This window comes from Chinchilla lanigera, unplaced genomic scaffold (genome assembly GCF_000276665.1).
Source record: "Chinchilla lanigera isolate Chin_1 unplaced genomic scaffold, ChiLan1.0 scaffold00129, whole genome shotgun sequence".
Lineage (NCBI taxonomy): Eukaryota > Metazoa > Chordata > Mammalia > Rodentia > Chinchillidae > Chinchilla > Chinchilla lanigera.
The window spans coordinates 1,915,850-1,936,000 of record NW_004955530.1 but is presented as its reverse complement, the minus strand read 5'-3'; positions in this window follow the sequence as shown (position 1 = coordinate 1,936,000).

Genomic DNA, 20,151 nt, shown 5'->3' with positions numbered 1-20,151 from the left:
CGCGGGGCTTGGCGCGGAGGATTGGAAGGTCGGTGGGAAGGAGAGCTGCGCGGCCGGGCTGTCAATCAAAGTAACGTGGGGCGAGGGGCCGCGGGCGCGCGCGGGAGGAGGCGGCGGCGTGCGGCGCGGGGCTGCTGGCCGGGATCGCGGGAGCTGCCAGTGCGCTTCTTGCTGCGAGGAGACATCTCCGGTCGCGGCGAAACCCGGGGTGACACCCCAGCCTCACGCGCGCCTCTCCTGAGCCGCCCTTCACGGGGGGCCGAGCCCGAGATGGAGGGGGAGAGCGACGCCCCTCGAGGGCGGGCTGGGAGTGGACGGCTCGGCCTGCCGCGGGTGTCGGGTGCGCGTGGCCCCGGCGCGCAGAGGACGCCGCCCCGCGCGGTAGCCCGGTTCTGTTGAGTGACAGCCGAGGGCTGAGAAGCCTCCCAGCAGCCGGGCCCGACCAGAGCCGTCCCCAGGTCCCGGGAACAGAGAGCCGCGGAGCCTGCGAGGCGCCCCCCGTGGGTTGGGCCCTCGCGGCCGGCTGCGGCCCGGACGCGGTTTTTGCCGGGACTGGAGTGAGACGGGCCTTGGGGTCTTGGTGGAAGAGTGACCCGGGGTCTGCCCGCTTCTCGGAGCCCACGGCCCGCCTGGCCCCCGTGGACTCTCCTCCCCGGAACACTGCGGACGAGCTGTCCTCCGCGAGCGGAGCGGCCGATGCCGGGGGCCGGAAGAAAGGCGAACATCTCTTACTTCGGAACCCAGTCAACAGCTTTCGGTGTTATAACCCCCTTCCTATGCCATTGTTTTACCTTCCAGAGACTTTTGGGAAGCTTTGCTTTGTTTTGTTTTGATTGGGGTTTTTTGCTTTGGTTTGGTTTGGATTTTTGGTGTTCTGTGCTGGGGATTGAACCGAGGCCCTTGCACATACTTGGCAAAGCACTGTACCACTGAGCTCCGTCCTCCCCGCCCCCGTCAGTAAGCTTATTTAAGCACGTACAGGTTTATTCAAAGTTGTGCTTTCACAGAGATATTTTTCTTTGAAATATTAAAAGGATCATTTTAGATAATACAGTTCTCTGTTGGAGTTTTTACATATGTATGAGATTGATTTGTCTATAATTGCATCAATCGCAAATATCAATTATAAATGAAAAATAAAAGAGCGATTTTAGCCGGTCTGAAGGCCATAGTAAATTCTTAAACAAGTTCGACAGGGTGGCTTTGCAGTGTTTTCATTTTGTTGAATGGAGACAGGTGGTTGGTTATGTGACTTGATTTTACTAAGACAGGAACTAGGAAGGAAAGACTGCGTCTAGTCTTGGTTCAATTTGGTGACGCTGGAGGCGGTTGCACATTCAGGTCGTTTGAAATCCTGTGACCCACAGGCCCTGCGCTCTGTCCTTGGGAGGCCTGTGCTCCTCGCAGTCTTCGTGCAGGAACAGAGTCACCTGTGCGGATCTGTGGTCACTCACCCCGGAGTTCTCCTCCACCCCTGCACAGGGAGCACTTATGCACCCCGACACAGCTGGGCACGGGACATCCCCCAGCTTCCAAAAGCTAATTTAGTAGTAAGTGTACCCTGACTGACAGGCACAAGCTGCTATTTAAACAGAAAATTAAAACAGGATGTTAGAGGACAGGAGCAAAAATGTGGGTGCTGCTTTCTCACTCCAGTTCCTTCATTCAATTCTAACAGTTTCTTTAAATATTTCATAATGACTGTTCACAGAAAATGCGTACACTCCAACTACGTTTCCCAGCTTGCTATGAGTAAAAGCTACAAATACTCTTTTAAGTCGTGCTTCCTTACCAGTAGAGTTCAAAACCAGGCCAAGCCTTTTGATTTCCTTAAAATGTACTATGTGGAAGCCTGGTGAGGTAAGAAACACCTGTAAACCCAGAAGCATTGGAAACTGAGGCAAGAGGAGCACAAGTCCGAGTGCAGCCTAGGAATTCAGCAAGACCCGTCTCAAAGTAAAAGACAAGAGAAGAAAGGGCTGTGGATATAGCTCAGTGTAAAGAGCCTAAGTTCAATCTCCAGTACGACCTGAAAAAAAAAAAGTACTATGGAAATGAGAAGACATACAGTGATTTCAAAACAAAGTCCTATAATTGGGTGTTTAAAGATGGGTGGTTTTTGAAGGCATTCTTCATTCTCATTTGAACATCCTCCTTGAGAGTGGGGGAGGCGCTGTCCTTTGTCAAGGTCAGACTTTCCCTGATTGTCACGCTGTAATAATTACACTGCAAAACTCATCACACTGTATTGCAAATGAGGGGTTTAAACAATCAAGCAGCTTGAATCTTAGTTTTAAATAAATAATATATGTGCAGATTCCCTACAGCCTATTTTAAAAAAATAGTCTTACTCATGAAATCTATAATTTCAGTAACCATAATCTTCTTTAGCTTTAACATATTCACATGCTAGTGATGTTTGTACAGGAAATAATGTTAAGTACACTGCTTTCATAGTAAATAGTTTTGGGCGAAAAAAGTACCCCTGTTCTGCCAAAGAAATAAAGACTTTTTGGAGACTGGGTCTCACCATCTTTGCAGCCCAGGTTGGCCTTAAACTCAGGATTCTCCAGCCTGAGCCTCCTCAGGGCTGATACTACAGAATCACCATGACTGACTTTATTTTATCTTGATGTATATATGTGTGTGGATTTACGTTCATTAGTGATTATCAAATTTTTAACTCAATGGCCTAATTACAAAATTAAATGTTATACAGTGTAGGCACTAGACATAATAGGAAAATATATGAATGCTGATCAAAGGAATTACTCATTTTAGCCAGGCATGGTGATGTGTACCTCTTATCCCAGCAGGAGCCAGGTAGACTGCAATTTAGAGAAAGCCGGTCTCTAAGTGATAATAACAATAAAAAAGACTGGGGATGTAGCTTGGCACAAAGGCCCTGGGTTCAATCCCCAGTACCAATGCTTTTTATAAGAGAAGAAAATAAATTATGCATCTTTAATTCTATTTTTTAAATAATTACAGCAGTTTTTAGAGACCAGTTTTGTCATTTCTCTTTCTGAGCTAGTGCTCGTACATTTCCTCATTTGAGAGTTTTCTTTCTCTCTTTGGGTTTATTTTGTTTTGTTTTTTAAAACGATCTCACTGTGTAGCCCAGGCTGGCCACAGGGATCCTGTTGCCTCAGACTCCCGATTGCTGGGATTACAGGTGTGTGCCATGTCTGAGGAAACAGTTTTCTGCAGCTTAAGAATATAGGGTCCAGAAGAAAGAAAAGAAGGGATGGACTTGAGTGGAGGTGGGGTGTAGGGGAGAAGGCAGAGAAGAAAAAAACGATCAGTAGCAGATCCATGCAGCAGTGAAACCTCAATAAAATCAAGTCCAAAGAATCTCTTGTGGTTTCACACAATATGGTAAAATTAGAGATTGCAGGAAACCAGCTAAATTAAACTGGGAGCATATGAAGAGAAACGAGCAGGCTGCACGAAAATGACACATTCACTGACCAGTGTGCTTTTTTATCAACAATTTCTTTGTTAAGACGCAGATCAAAGGATCCTGCATATGTTTTCATTCTGTTCTAACTGGAAAATTACATCCAGATGTTTAATAGGCATTTGGTTGGTTTTTCAGCATTGATTAGATATGTTGGTTCTGTTTGCTTACAAGTGTAGCCGGATCATTAGCTAATGCAAAGAAATGTTTGCTGTGAGTTGCTAATTAGGGCTTTTGGAAACTCTCCATGCTCAAGAACAATTTGTACAGTGGCCAGAAGAACTTGTGGGACTTGGGGAAGTTGTTTTCCCTTCCTTGCCTGCTCAGGGAGGCAGACGCTCATCCCTAATCCCTCCCTTTGCCTAGGAGGATTGCTGGGTGGTTCCCCAAGGAATAGAGTGGGAATGAATGAGGAGCCGACCACACAGATATCCCCAAACACGGAGACAGAGGGGCTCTCTCTGGGGCCATCACTGGGCATCTTCCAGATGGGGGTGATGTCTGCAGTGCCGCATGTTCACATGGGATGATGCTTGCTGCGAATGTTACCAAATACACAGGATTTTTAAGCATACTTCCGAGGCAGATGGGAAGGCCCTTTATGATAAATGAGTGTACTTGAATTTATTACTATAGTACTTATAATTAAAAATGTCTCCTTTGCAATTGCAGCACTTTACAGGGTAGAGAGACCAAGCTTGAGAACCAGAAGGTAGGATCGAAAGGAGGGAAGGAGAGGAATTCTGGAAACTGGGGTGTCTGGGAGAAAATGTGTTGTTTAGTTCACAGCCCACCCATTTGTTTACCTTGTTAAAGCCCCAAAGCTTGTAGGAGATTAGCCATTTACTGGTATTCAAATAAACTGTTTAAGAATTTGAGGCACCAAGTGGATAAACTTCCTAGCCGGTCAATCATGTTTTTAAAAACTGCGTCTGTGGCCTACAGAACCACCTCAGACAGGGCTGAACTTTTGTTTATTTAAGTCTGTATTTCCAGGGAGGTATCAGCCCCAAATAGCATGTGTTTATAAGCAGTCACAGAAGCACAGATATAAACCAGTTGTACAGTCACATGCCTGTAATCCAAGCACCTGGGAGGCAGGTTTGAGGCTAGCCTAGGCTACATTGTGATTGAAGGCCAGCCTGAACTGCACAGGGAGCCCCTGTCCAAAAAGCAAAACAAAACAAAAAGTGCAGATATAAATGCCATTGTGTTACATTCTTTTGCATGTTAATACCCCTTCCAAGCCTGTTTATATGTAACGAACACTCGCTATTGAAGTAGTCTAATCAGTGTAGGTTTTTCACACCAATAAAATTCATGGTTCAGTCCTTGAAATAGTGCAAGCTCTACTTAGACCTCCACAAGATGACCAGGAACAGCACCGTCAGTATTTGGGGACCTGACCCAATACTGCCTGGAGTTGTGACCGTGATAATGGGTCCCCTGCACACTCACACACACATATGCACACTCACACATGTTCCTACTATTAACCCATTCTAAGGTCTGTTAAAAGCAGGGATAATATACTTCTCTTATTCTTCTGGGTAGGCATTTAGCAGGACAGAAGCAAAAGGGCATGTGATGGATAACTGGGGAGGGGAAGGGCATTTGCAGGAGGCGCCTTCCTGGCAGGCTGTAGCCCGCATACTCACTCACAGGACGGGAGGAGACCTGTGCTCTGAGTTCTCTGATGACTACCTCTGCTGCAGGCAGCGCTCCAGACAACTCTCCTCAGCCTTCAGTCATGTAGGTGGCACTTCTCCCTGTAGCTAGCAAGATCTCAGTGTGGTTAAAACTTGAGCTCAGCTCATCAGTGATCCTGGGTGTTTCTGTGATGAGGGCAGAAGAGGTCTAGGACGGGAAGGCCACCAGCAGATGTGTATTCCAGATACCTTCATGTTTCTGAAGCATCTTGACTTGGATGACCAGGTAAGTGGCATAAATTCTGCATGAGACAGATAGCCTGAGTGCTTTAAAAGCCATTGTCAGCTAAGGTATGGCTCAGTGGTAAAGCACTTCTCTAGCATACAAAAAGCCCAGGATTTGATTCCTAGCACTGCTGAAAACAGCAACAGAAATGTCATGGAAAAGAAAAACAGAAAAGTTGCTGGGCGTGGCAGTGCATGCCTGTAATCCCTGCACTCAAGGAGCCTGAGGAAGGAGGATCCCCGTGAGTTTAAGGCAGAGTGAGGCTGTCTCAAAAAACAGGACAGTTCCAGAATGTTACTGGCCAGTCTAACTGTGGACGGGATATGAGGAGTAAGGAATTACCATGCTGTTTTGGGTTTGGTTTCTTGAGACGAGGATCTCAGTGTGTGTTCCAAGTTGGTCTCCCAGGTGCTGGGCTTGCAGATGTGCCACTGTCCCGCTATGGTGCTCTTCCGGTGTGAAAACGCCCTGGCTGCTGGGCAGCTGCTGTTCTGAGACAACGAATGGCAAAGCGTGCCACTTCCCAACTCCTGTCGTTGGAAATAGGAGGGCACATTTGGCAGTTTGTTTACATCCTAAGACTTGGGGTTGGTCTATAGCTGTTCATTTTATTCTTGTTTATGTATTCTGTTTGAAATTTTCATGATAAAAAGTTTTGAGGAAACAACTCAAACTTCATTGTCGATATCGTCTCGTGTTAAATGGAATTCACTTCATGGCTTGAAAATTGATTTATAATATTTCAAATAAAACAAGAAAAAAGCGTGAGGCTGGGCATGGTGGCACATGCCCATAATCCCAGCCCTCTGGGAGGCTGAGGCAGAAGGATTACAAGTTTGAACCCAGCCTGGGCAATTTAGCAATTTAGTGAGTGAGACCTTGTCCAAAACAAAAATAAAGGTCTGGGGATGTCATTCGGCACAACCCAGGCACAACGGCCCTGGGTTGAATGGTCTAGTTCCATCAAGAAAAGAAAAATTTGAGGTTGTTTTTTCTTGATCATGAAACTCCTTCTGATAACTAAAGTATCACCCATGTTTTTGCTCTGGATCATTGAATATTTTATTATTTATTCTCTCTTATTTGTTTTTCTAACTGTCCATTAGTTATCAATTAATATAAAATAGAATCTTTAAATATACTAGGTTATTAAGTTAATAATCCTCTACTGCATCTTTTTGTGACCCATTAAGCTCAGAATCACCAGAAAAAATCTATAAAATAAAGGCAAAACTCTTTCTATGTTAAGAATATTTTAATTTTTAAATGTTTTATGCATACTTGGTCTGCTAGCCTTTTTATTACTTGAGCATAGCAGTGATGCATAAATTATTAGTTTGATTTCAAATTTTCTTAATATTTTGAAATATGATACTCATACAGATTATAGTGCTGTGTACTAAGCTTTAAATATTAATCCTGAAAAGAAGTAAAAATATCACTAAATCTTGAATACTGGTGTTGTCCTTGTCTGAATTCCTGGGCACACAAACCCACAGGGGGTGGTTCCTGTCACCCTTCTAGGTACCAATATCCACAATATAAAATGGCATAGCTTTCTCAGGGAACTTACACCCTCCTGTCAGAACTCCATCTCCAGCCCTTTTTTACTTTTATGTTTGTTGGTGGGGGGCATTGAGACAGGGTCTCGCTATGTAACCCAGGCTGGCCTTGAACTCCCCCAGATCCTTCTGACTCAGCCTCCCGAGTGCTAGGTTTGCAGGTGTATGCCACCAGGCCCTAGTGTTGTTATTTTTAATATTTTCAATCCACAGTTGATTGAGACCTTGAATGCAAAACCCAGGCAGACATGAAGGGTTCACCCTATTTATTTGGCCTAATAAATAAATTGTTCTTCAGAAAAGCCATGAGAGGAAGGAGACAAACTGGAAGAAGGCAGAACGGATGCCCTAGCCATCGATTTTTTCCGAATCACGGTTATTTAGTTTGCTTTTATTTTTCCCACCATTATGTGTAAAAACTGTGGGACAGGACGAGAGTAAGCAGATTCTAGCTTGCCTGTGCACAGATTAAATCTGCAATTTGTGGAGAAAGATGTGATTGCCTGTAAGGAAAGAAACCTGAAGATGCAGGAAAAGCCGGACTCTGGCACACAGACTCATCAGCTCTCCCAGCATTTCCAGCCACCCTCCCCATAACTAACGATTATGTAAAATGAAAATGATAAAAAGAACTTGAGCTTCACCAGGACAGAAATAGCCCTGAGGGGACAGAGTTACCGGGCTGGTTTCCTCCACACTTCAGAAGAACTGGCAAGCTGCAATTGGCACTTGAGAAAGTGTTACAAAACATTGAGAAGTAGTAGAGCAGTGTTGATTAATGTAAACAGCCTGCCTCAAGGAGTAATACCTTTCTCAAGAAAACTGGTTTTCCAATTAGCATTTCTATGGAGGCACTGTCTTCAGGGAACTCCAGCTAAGGTTTTTTTAAAAATTCATTGTATTTGCCTTTGCTGGAGAAGGAAGATGCCAGCATATTTGCATCTTAAATTCCTCAAAATTTTGGGGAAAAAATGGTTAGGTTAAAAAGCAAACAAATCATAAAAAGAAAATTCTGACACATGCTACAGCATGGAGGACCCTTGAAGATGTCATGCTAAGTGGATAAACCAGTCATAAAAAGACAAATGGTGGTTCGTGCCTATAACCCCAGCACTCTGGGAGGCTGAGGCAGGAGGATTGAAAGGTCAATCCTAGCCTGAGCAACTTAGCAAGACCCTGTCTTAAAAGAAAACAAATGGCAGGGATGTAGCTCAGTGGTAGAGTGCCCTTGAGCTGGATCCCCAATCCTGTGAGCGAAACCAAAACCAAAAGCAATTTAGTGAGACCCTGTCTGAAATTTAAAATAAAATAATAAAAGGGCTGGGAATGTAGCTCAGTACAGAAACTTTGAGTTCAATCCCCATCACCTCAAAAAAAAAAAAGTATGATTGCACTTACATGAGGAACCCAGAGTAGCCCAAACCAGAGAGGCAGAGTGGGATGGTGGTTGCAGAGGCAAGGAAGGGAGTGTGGGCTGACTGTCTCCATCGCGCCGCTGTGGACGCCTGTTACTGTTTCGCAGGCTGTTCCGTGCTTGCCATGGAAACTTTACTGTTGCAAGATGAAGCGGTTCTGTGGATGTGTGCATAGGACACTGCCATGAACTGGCCCAGTGTGCTTCAAAGTGCTTATGTTGGCAGGTTTTTTTCCAGGGCTAAGGGCCTTAACCTAGAGCCTTGTATGTGTGAAGCCAGTGCTGTACTCTTGAATTATATTCCCATGCCTCTACATTTTTAAAAAGTCAGTAGAGGTCCTTCTTCTAGTCACCAGGCTTTTGCTTGTAGCTGTTTTGGTTTTGCTGGCAGGTTTGGGGATCCAGCTCAAGGGCACTCTACCACTGAGCTACATCCCTGCCACTTGTTTTCCTTTAAGACAGGGTCTTGCTCAGTTGCCCCAGGGTAGTCTTGAACTTTTGATCCTCTGGCCTCAGCCTCCCAGGCAGTAGTGATTACAGCCCGGCCCTGCACAGGTTCATTTTGGACTTTCTTCCCATTTGTTTCTCGAGCTTGCGCAGACGTATTTGGTGCTGAGTGCTTAGCTTGTTTGATGCTTACATCAGTGCCCCTGGGTAGCTCTCATCACCCCTGCCTTGCTGACCAGGCCTTGAGGCCCAGGGCAGCAGAGCCAGGCATCTCTGTCCAGCCGCTCCCAAGAACACTGGGATTCACAGCTACAGCTGAGCCCAAGTCCTCCACCAGGGTGCTCCCGCCTGCCCTCACCCCATCCGCTGGCGGAAGGAGAAAGGAAAATGTGTGTGTGTGTATGTGTGTGTGTGTGTGTGTGTGTGTGTTCTGACACAAACCTGTAGGATTCTCTTGCTGTTTTTAAGGTGAAGTGTCACTGTTAGAATTTACATCCTGACACAGAACTACCTGCTGCCCTTGGCCTGGAGTTGTGTCTGCTGGTGGGAAAATGCAGACTCTCCCACTTGTGTGCTTCCTGGGAGGCCGAGTCCATTGCAGTTGAGCAGATATTTACATTTCACACACATGCACACACACACACACACACACACACACACGCATGTGTATATACTTCTGTGATTCACAATGTTTTGGGATGATTCAGATAGCAGTAGCCATGGAGTCTGGCTGATAATACATTTGGAAACATTTGACCTGTTCAATGGAAAAAGATGTGTTTCTGTCCTTCAGAGTCCTCTTGAAATCAGTGGCTTTCAAACAAACTTTGATCGTGAACCACATTAAGAAATACTTGTTTTTGGAAACAGAGTCTCACTGTGTAATTCAGGCTGGCCTTGAGCTGGAAGTGATCCTCCTGCCTCAGCCTCCCTGGTATGTGTGCTCCCATTCCTGGCAAGAAATACATTTTAAAAATCCCAACCCAGTGTTCTCTGTCTTCCCAACACACACCCACACCAAGTATATTTATTTGTTCTATACACACACACACACACACACACACACACACGTCGCATACACAGGTTGCAACACAATTAAAAACATTTCTTTTTCCAGGTTAGATGGTGCATGCCTGTAATCCCAGCACTCGGAGGACAAAGCAGGAGGATCTCAAGATCAGCCTCAGCTACCTAAAAAGGTTGAGCTCAAAGTAACAAAAAATTTTCACGTATGCTACAGTGGTGCATGCCTGTGATCTCTGCTGTTGAAGAGGCTGCAAATTTAGAGTCAGCCTGGGCAACTTAATGAGACCCTGTCTCAGATCTCAGAAAAGAAAAAAGAAGGGTGAGTGTATACATTAGTGGTAGCATGCTTGCCTAGTGCTGGGGGTGGTTGTTGCTATAGAATTTTTTTCACTTTGCTTCCTAAAATTTTTAATTTTTGTGTTGTTAGGGCTCAAACCCAAGGCCGGCTCCTGCCTCAGCTTCCCAAGGGCTGGTATTACAGGCATGCAGTGTGATTATTAACCTTCCATTTTTTGGAAAACTGTTGTCCCCAAACTATGTCTTTCTCCTTCCTTCCCTTTCTTTTTCTTTTTTTTTGTTTTGTGGTTGTTGTTTTGTTTAGGAGACAAGGTCTTGCTGTAGTTTAGGCTGGCCTTCAGTTCACTACATAGCCCAGGCTGCTCATAAATTTGTGATCCTTCTCTCTCAGTCAATTCCTTGCTGGGATTACGGGTATAAACCACCACACCTGGCTTTTCCTTCCACTGTGCCACACCTTCCTTCCTTCATTCTCTTTTGTGGTGTGAGGCTGGGCTTGAACCAGGATCTTACATGTGCCAGGCAAGCCTTCTATCAGTGATCTACATCCCCTGCTCATTTTTAGTTTTGATTGACTGATTGATTTTTTTAAAACAAGGTCTTGCTAAACTGTCCAGGTAGGACTTGAATTTGCAGTACTCCTGCCTCACCCTCCCAAGTTCTGGGAGGCATGCGCCACCATGCCAGGCTCAAATCATATTGCCATTAAAAACAATGACACAATCTGCCCAATAACTGTAGGACAAATGACAGATTTTTCTTTATACTGCTTTGCTACAAGAAATCGTAATCTCTGCATTTCTTTCAAAGTTAATCTTCACTCCCTAGTCAGTAAGATCCAAATGTGTCTGAGAATCTCCTGGACAGTCTATAGGTGCTCCTTCCCCACTGGCTTTTTTCTGCCTCCCTGTCCTTCTCCCCGCTCAGCTTCCCCGCCCTGTCCCCCATCTCCTGTGGGATGTCTGCCCACCCACACCCCAAGCCTAGAGCGAGAACACAAAGACTGGAAAGTCAAAAGATCCGATGCAGGGCTGCAGTGGTGTGCGCCTGTGCTTCCAGCACTCTGGGAGGTGAGGCACAAGACTGCCGAGGTTCCAGCCCAGCCTGGACAACTTAGTTACCCAAAATAAAAAATAAAAGGCGGGGGATATAGTCCAATGTGGCAACACTGGGTTCAATCACCAGTACTAGGGGAAAAAAATGTGTGTGTGTGTGTGTGTGTGTGTATATATATATATTTGAATTTGAATATATGTATATTTTTTTCTCTCCCTTAAAACACCAAGTTCAGAGCCCTGCAGGGGCTCCCTCCCTACTTCTAATTCTGCAGCTGACCTTAAGCAAACCATTCTATTGGGCTCTCTTTCCTCACCTTAAAATGAGGATAATCATGCAGATTCCTCCAGATAGTTGTTTAGCTCGCAGGTGATTAACTGGGATAGCAGTGACTGCCTTGTCACAGGTCTTTTTTGAGACAGGGTTTTGTTATGCAGTTCAGGCTGGCCTTGAACTTGTGGTGATCCTCCTGCCTCAGCCTCCCAAGTGCTGGGATTACAGGTGTACACCACCACGCCCCGCGGCCTTGGCACAGGTTTTGTTCCCTGTGACCCGTCTGCTTCCCCTTTTCTGTGTAGGGGGAGCAAAGCCCCTTCTGTAGCTTGGCCAGAGCTGGGCAGATACCACATATACCTGCAAGTGCTTCCTGCAGTGTGGACCCTGGAGTGTGTTCTGCAGAGCCATGGCCCAATCATGGCCCAGTGTTCTAGAGCCCAAGAAAGATGACAGCCTGGCTCCTGAGGGCGGGTAAAGGGGTGTCGAGATGACCTTGAAGAGCCTCCTGCATTTTCCTTGGTTATAGTCTGTGTTGTGCTGAGGAAGACAGTGCTAGAGTGCAGTCCTCGTGGAGCTAGGAAAGGCAGACTTCTAAGCTTTGGGCGTGGGGATGTGAAGCCAGATGACAAGCAGCGCAGCAGCTGTTTTGGTAGCTATAGGCCCTAAACTGCTGTTTTGGATAATATACTATGAAAAAAAGGTGGCAGCCAGTGAGAAGTTAGTGGAATTTGGTCTCAAATATGCTCCCCTTGAATGCCAGGCCTTCTCACCTAATGAAAGGAAGTTGTGTGTTGCAAAGACCTTGAGAAACACATTCGGAAATCAGGAAGTCGATCAGAGCAGCTGGACTGTAGGATGTGCTCTAGTCTAGGATGGGTTTGTTGTTATTTTTAGGGTAACTTTTTAACTGGGAACCTCTGTTTTCCTACTGAAGACTCCTTCCCGTCTCTGCAGTGGCAGAGGTCTCTCAAGTCTGTGAGTAGGGTTAGTGAGAACTGAGAGCCTGGGTTAAACAGGAGTCCTGCCAGCTCTGGTTACCATGCTGCAGTAGCAGTCAGACCCAAGTATCTGCTAATTCAACAAGTCTCTTGTCTACTGAGTGACCTAGAACCTCTTCACTGTCATTGTTCATGTGAGAACTTTTCTTTCAAACCAGTCTAGCTTGCTTGCTTGATTTCTCCCCCACCCCCTTTCTTTCTTTTGAGACAGGGCCTCACTATGCAGTTCAGGCTGGCCTTGAACTCACTGTGTAGCCCAAGCTGGCTTTAAACTCACAGCAGTCCTCCTGCTTCAGCCTCACAAGTCCTAGGATTGCAGGCATACACCACTATGCCTGGCCCAAGCGTACTTTAGAAAGGTCAAAGAAAATTGAAATACAAAGCCTCCATTTATGAACACACTAAGAGGAAAGAAAAGAAGGGAATTTTTTTTCTCTACATTTACTTTTTTCCAGGTAGGAAATACTAGAGCATAAGGTAAACAATTTTGGCTACTCAGATCAGAATTTTAAAAAATAAAAAGCCCTCTATGATTTATAAAATGTGCTGGTATGTAGCTCAGTGGCAAGGGGGGTTTCATCCCCCAGCATTGCAAGAATAAATAAAAATAAAATGTGGCATGTATAGTGCTGCGGCACACAGAGGCCAAGCTTGCCAGTTCCCACATCACTATTCCTCTGTGCCCCTCACTGCCCCCTGGGAAGTGTTCTGCCTGGCGGGCTAGGCTGAAGTCCTCTCTGTGTGATGAGCAGTGCGAGAGCTCTCGGTTGGTGACAGGAGAAGCTAGAGGAGGTGGGCAGTACTTCGAACTCTTCCTGTTCAAACAGGGGCCATGCTGGAACTTACAGTCTGTCAACAGTTCTTCAGTGTCCTGCAGAAACCCTCTGAAATCTGCTTCTCTTTCTCATGAGCATTTTACACAGTAATACCCGAGCAGACCTTTCAAGGGGAGTGCTGAGGACTGGAATGAGGTGCCTCTTAGCTGAGGTGCTGCGGAGAGCAGGGCCATATTAGCAGTCCTGGGGGTTCATGTTGGGACCCAGAGCCCGCTCACTCACATTCCTTGACGAAGTCTTGCTCAGGTCCTGGTTCCACAGTTTCTACAGATAACTAGTAAGAATCCCAAGCTGGATCTAGTTTCACTGCATTTAGCCCAGTCATCTGCCTAGATAATAAAAGCAACAATTCTTCCACATGTCAAAGAGAAGGCCCAGGATGCAGCATCTTCAAACATTGGCTTTGTGACCCAGAACAGTGCAAATAGTTCGCATTTTGCTACTGACAGCCTCCAGCAGACTTTCATTGATGGACTGGGGTTTCTCAGGGTTCTTCTCCTGAATGAGTCTCAAAACTCGTTCAGGAGCTAATGCCCTGTTCGCAAAGCACCAGTTGCAGACCTCTCTGTATCCTCCTAGATGCAGTCATGTTGCCCATACTATTTTCTGGAGGAAGGACTGTGTTCATGGAAATCGGAGGTTGAAAGTATAATCTATTCCCAATAACAAGGTATTTAGATTTACCCAAAACACAATTCTGTTCTAAGTATTAAGGATGGAATGAACAATATAAAAGTTACTTACTCAGAGTATACCTGAGCAACCAAAAGTTACATTTTAAAGCCGTGCACAATGGCATGTATACATACCGTCCCAGCTACTGGGGAGGCTGAGACAGGAAGATCACTTGAATCTGGGAATTCCAGGGTAGCCTGGACATCAGAGCAGCACTCTGTCCCCGCCTCACCAAAAAAAAGAAAAAAAAAAATTAAACACAGCAGTAATGAAACACTTGAGAGCATCAAGTTACCCCACAGTATCTTCTGAGGATTTGTTCAAGGGCCCCTGGGGATAACAGTGTGTAGATGTTCAAGTTGCTTATACAAAATGATGTAATGTGTGTATATAACCTATACTCATTCACCCATATACTTTACTTTTTATTTTATTCATTTATTTAGGTGCCAGAGATTGAACCTAGGGCCTTGAACATGCTAAGAGTTTGCAGAAGAACATTTTTTTCTTGCATACTGGGGACTGAACCGAAGACCTTCACACTGAACTATATCCTCAACGCTTCTTTTTTTTTTTTTTATTTTGAGAGAGGATCTCACTAAGTCTCTAAATTGCCTAGGTTGGGTTTAAACTTAAGATGGTCCTGCCTCAGCATCCTATAAGACTGGGATTACTGGAGTGTGCCACCATGCCCAGCTTTTGCAGAATTTTTTTAGATACTTGGAGAAAATATAAATTCCTAGATCCTGCCTCAGAGAACAAAACAACTGCATTTTTTAACAATATATCCCAGATGACTTTTTAAGTACACATTAGTTTAAGCAGTAGTTGTTTAGAGTGTGAAAATGCAAGGGGCCACTCAGGGACATGGAGGAGCATTGGGAAGCTAGGTGGGGCTGGCCAGAAACACAGGGAGGCCTGGGAAGTGCTGGAGAGAGGGCAAAAGAGGCTGCAGAGGCATAAATGTAAGAAGAAATCTTAAAACAATGGAAGAAAATAAAGGTAATTTTTTTGTCTGTCCACAAGATAGAGGACTTTGTAAGCTTAAAAGCAAAGATAGCAAACTAAAGTGTTGTCAGACTTCGCTACATGAATGTTAACTATTTCAACATGTGAAAAAACTCCACAAGCCAGGCACAGCGGTACACTTCTATAATTTCACTCAGGAGGCTAAAGTGGAAGACTTGCAAGTCTGAGACCAGCCTGGCTACATACCGAGTTAAAGGCCAGCCCGACCTATATAGCAAGACCCTATATCAAAAAGATAACCAACCAAACAAACAAACAAAAAAGAGTTTTAAAAATGCCAGAAACTGGGCTTGGCACATACCTTCTAATAATCCCAGCTACTCAGGAGGCTGAGGCAGGAGGATCACATGTGGTAGGCCAAATTGGGCAACTAAGCAAGACTTTGTCTCAAAGTAAGAAAAAGGGCTAGGGATGTACCTTTGTGCTCCCTGAGTTCATGCTCCAGTACTGCAAATTAATTAATTAATTAAATTAAAAAAAGAAAAAGGGAGAAAGCAAGCAAAAAGAAAAACATTAAAATGAGAAATCTACGGAAATCCTGTGGCATAAATGATCACATAAAATAATCATTATAAAGTTTGTATAATCCATTAACTATGACTGTCTCAGTAGAGAAATAAGCAAACACATGTTGGGGCAGTCCCCAGGGGGAATATACACATGGTGCTAGCCAGGTGCGGCGGCAAATGCCAGTGACCCCAACACTCAGGCCCACACAGGAGGACTGCGAGTTGAAGCCCACCCTGGGTACGTTGGCAGCTTAGTAGCAAGACCCTGGAGATGTGGCTCAGTTTGAAGCCCATGAGGTCAAACCACATACAAATGTATTAAAACAAAAAATGCATGGTAGTTTTAGCTTTTAAAATTAGCAGCTGTTTTTACCAAAAAGTATGTTACTGCTCTTGCACAGAGAATCCAGGAAATGAGCAGATTCTTCTATTGTTTTTAGAAATGTCTTTGGTGCAGTTTTTCTGAAAGGCATGTGGAAGTGTATACATCACAAGTGTGAGAATATTCTTAACTTGGAAAACAATTCTTGTAGGATCTTTATTTTTATGATGCTGGGGATCAAACCTACAGCCTTGCACATTGGTAGACAAGAGCTATACCACAAATCTACCTACACCCCAGCCCTTTCCTTTTTTAAACACCCAGTGGCAGTGTGTGTGTGTGTGTGTGTGTGTGTGTGTGTGTGTGTGTGAATCTTTATTTGAAAGAACAGGCAGATTTGGCCTGTGTGCTGCCTGTTTAGAGAGTAAAAGAAGGAGGATTTTGGTGCAAGTACTGTAGGAATTACATTACATATAAATGATTACATCCTCCCTGAAAACTGTTCTGTTTTCAGTGTGTCTTTTGCAAACAGCATAGATTTTAACTATTTATTTATTTTTTTTTTCCAGTACCAGGAATTGAACTCATGACCTTGCACTTGCCAGGCAGGCACAGTGCCGCTGAGCTAAATCCCCAGCCCCTTATTTTTTTTTTTGAGACAGTCTTGCTAGGTAGTTTAGGCCGGCCTTGAACTCACATCGATCCTCCTACTTCAGCCTCCCTAGTGCTGGGATTATAGGCATGTGCCACCAAGCCTGGCACTATTTATTTTGTATCCAATATTAAAACAAAAGGGTGGAATACGTTGAAAGTAAAAAAAAAAAAAAAGTCAAAGATATACTACACAAATACCAACCCACAGAAAATTCCTATGGCAATAGTATCACTAATTTAGGGGAATAATTGCACTAGCAATAAAGAGGGTTTTCACAGTTGTGAAAGATTTAATTCACAAGAACATATAATTTTAAATAATAATTTAAAATATATAATTCAAGCAGGACATGGTGGTGTATTCTTGTAATCCCAGTTACTTGGAAGGCTGATGTGACAGGATGCTAGTTTGAGGCCAGGCAACTTTTGAGAACCTGTCTCAAAATAAGAGGTCAGCATGGTGCGTGGTGGCACACACCTGTCATCTTGGCACTGAGGAGGCTGAGGCAAGAGGATCGGTGTGAGTTCGAGGTCAGCCTAGACTACATGGTGAGTTCAAGGCCAGCCTGGACTATATATTGAGACACTGTCTCAAAAAAAAAAAAAAGGCTAGGGCCATAGCTCAGTAGCAGAGCACTTACCTGGCATGCATCAGGCCCTGGGGTCAATCCCCATTACCAAAATAATAATCATGATAATAATAATAAAGTTTTAAAAATAAAAACAATACATCCTGGAATTTATGGTGGTGTGCAAGAATAAGAAATTTCATACTTTCTTTCTAAACCTCTTTGGAATTCAGTGTGACCATACTTACCAAAAAGCTTTTTAATTGTGCATACCTTTGACCAAGTGATTTCACTTCTGGGTATTTATTCTAGTGAAACAGCCCAGCACCCGAAAGGTGTGTGTATAAGGGTGTTCTGTGCAGCATTCGGATGACCATGTACTTACACGGAGTCTGTCTGCCAGCCTGGGTGACAGCCAAGACCAGATGGTACAGTCCCACGGTGAAACCCTGCATGGACATGTGGTGTGACGGCACAGAAAGGCATGGTGGTGATGCCCACTGGCTTTTGTCAAGCATGTGCTTGCTGCCTCTGCCAGTAAACTTGTGGAAGTGTGAGAGCTTCCTGGTGCTAAGTTTTGGAAAGCACTTATTCATCATGATGGATGTAGGGTCTCTTCACCCACAGCACTAGTAATTGAAACAGTTCTAGTCTATAACCTGTACTTCAGTTGTTGGATTTCCTTATGAAGACAATTATGGAAAGCTGCTGCCCACATCTGTACCTGGCAGTCTCCAACACTGATAAGCTGGCTTTTCTCCCTGTCACAGGAGAACAGCCACCCCTTCACACTTGGGAAGTTGGGCCAGTGAATCTCAGAATGCCAGTCGAGTTAGAAACCTTCACAGACTCCTATAGCAAAATGGATTAATTGCTATTGTGCAGGGGAGAAAAGAATGTGCCGGCTTTGTGTGTTGGTGATTTGAGAAGAGGATGATTTTTTAGATGAAAAGTGGGATGGTAATGGACTTTCAAAGTCAGCTTAGGGGGCCTCTAAAGGCACCCCTGTCAAACAGAACCCGAAGGAGGGATGCATTGTTTTCTAAATCTTCCCTTTTTCCTTTCCTTTGGACCTTTTAGTGTTTGCTTCATCAGAATATTTTAATCCCCAGTGTGGTGACTTGATGTAATTTATCTCACTAAGCCTCTCCCATTTTCTTCTGTTTACATGACTAATATTATTGTGTTTTATAGAGCTTATTCCAACAAGCTGTGCCTTTGTCCCATTGTTACAGCCGTAGGCCAAAAATCAACAAATGAAGTTTTATCTTTCCAATCTTGGACCTCACCTACTTGTCATGCAGTTGGTGTAGACTGTGTGAAGAGTACGTTCCTTTGAAAACAAAGCAAAGGTTCGTTTTTCATTACCTAAAAACAAACACCTTTCTGGAAAGGTCCTAGTCATCTTTTTATGGGCCTGGGCTGGCGAAGACCCAGCTGAGGAAGGGGAAAGTTTGTACTTCCGGGTGGGCCGAGCCCAAGGTCCGGGTCCATAATGCAGCACGCTTGCTCATTCGGGGGCAGCGCGGGCATGCAGGAGCACGTAAAGTGTCGTAAAACATGCGCAGACAACTTGGAGTCTGGAGGCACCCATCGGATCCCTTCCCGCAGGCCCAAGCCCAGCTGGACTGGAGGGACAACAGAGCCCAGAACCGTGGCTCTCCTTTGACACAGTCAGCTCTCTGGGGCTGTGGGCCGGAGAACCCCGTGCCAGGGACGGCTGCGGCTGGGTTGTGGGCATCTGCCTCGCATGCGTAGGCCGGCTTCATCCCCAGCACTGAAGGAAAACTAATTGTTTCAAAACGGTGGCCCGTGAGAGGGTTGTCATTTCCTCAATTACTTTGTTCTTTTTCAGGTTGAAAACAGCGCATTGCCACCCTCAGGAAATGGATAGCGATTTAGTGGGCAGTGGCTGCCTCAGCCAGGGCGGAGGACTGCACTGCACGGTTACGATTACGGGGAGGCCCGGCCCGCATGGAGAATTGCTGTGAAACCCAGAGCTAGAAACTTGGAAGAGAGGAATAGAAGGGTACTTAGAAGGCAGAAACAAGTGGAGTGAAAAACAAGTTAGCTCCACATGTGAAATACTTCTCGGATGAGTTCGCAAGCCGAGGGTCCAGCCACGGAGGCCACCAGGAATGGAGGTCACCAGGAATGGAGGTGGTAGGGGAGCTCTGCACGGGCAGGAGGAGGACACAGTAGTCAGGCTGGGTGAGACGGAGGCCAGAGAGCGCTTCCTGAAGCTGGAAGCCCAGGAGTCATCTTGACGGGGTGCAGATTCTTACAGAAGGGAAGGTACCCAGACAGGGGGCAGGGTCAGCATGCTCCACTCCAGCAGGAGGAATAACGTGGAATTCAAGACAGCACATGGAGACAGGTGTGTGGCGCACATCACTTACTGGGAGGCTGAGGCAGGAGGATCACAGAGTTCAAGAACAGCCTGGGCAACTTAGTGATACCCTGGTGTGTAGGGAGGTGGGGGGTTGTGATATAGCTCAGCGCTCCCTGGGTTTAATTTTTGGTACCAAAAAAACAAACAAACAAAAAAAAGTGGCACGTGGGGTTTTTAGAGTGCAGCAGTCTGGCAAATTATCCCAAAGGAGAGGCACAGAGGAGGCGGTGAGGGCAGAGCTGGGGCGAGAGGGCCCCAGATGCAGGAGTGTCAGGCTGGTACAGGCAGATGGGGGTAGAGCGCTTGCTGGTTTGATCCTCGGCGGGGGTGGGGAGGTGTCAGAGTTCCTTAAAGTGCTTGGGTATAGTAACCAAGAGGTTAAAAATCAGGACTTTTTTTAAAAAAAAGATAAACTGTTTCTTCAGCTGCTCAGGCAGAGTGTAAACCACTACCCCAGCTGTGACTCCAGGGAGACTGGACACCTCCAGCCTGCTGGGCCTACTTGAGCCTACAGATGGGTATTTGCTGCTTCTGTACAATTGCCCTCTTGGCTTGGCCAAGTTGTGAATAACTTTCATATTTCCATTCCTATGGGCTGGTAGCAGTGTGGATACTATTATTTGGCATCGAGAATAAGGAAGGGTTTAATAAGACTTCTCATAAGGGGACATCTGAGATGACAGCAGGTGTCTCC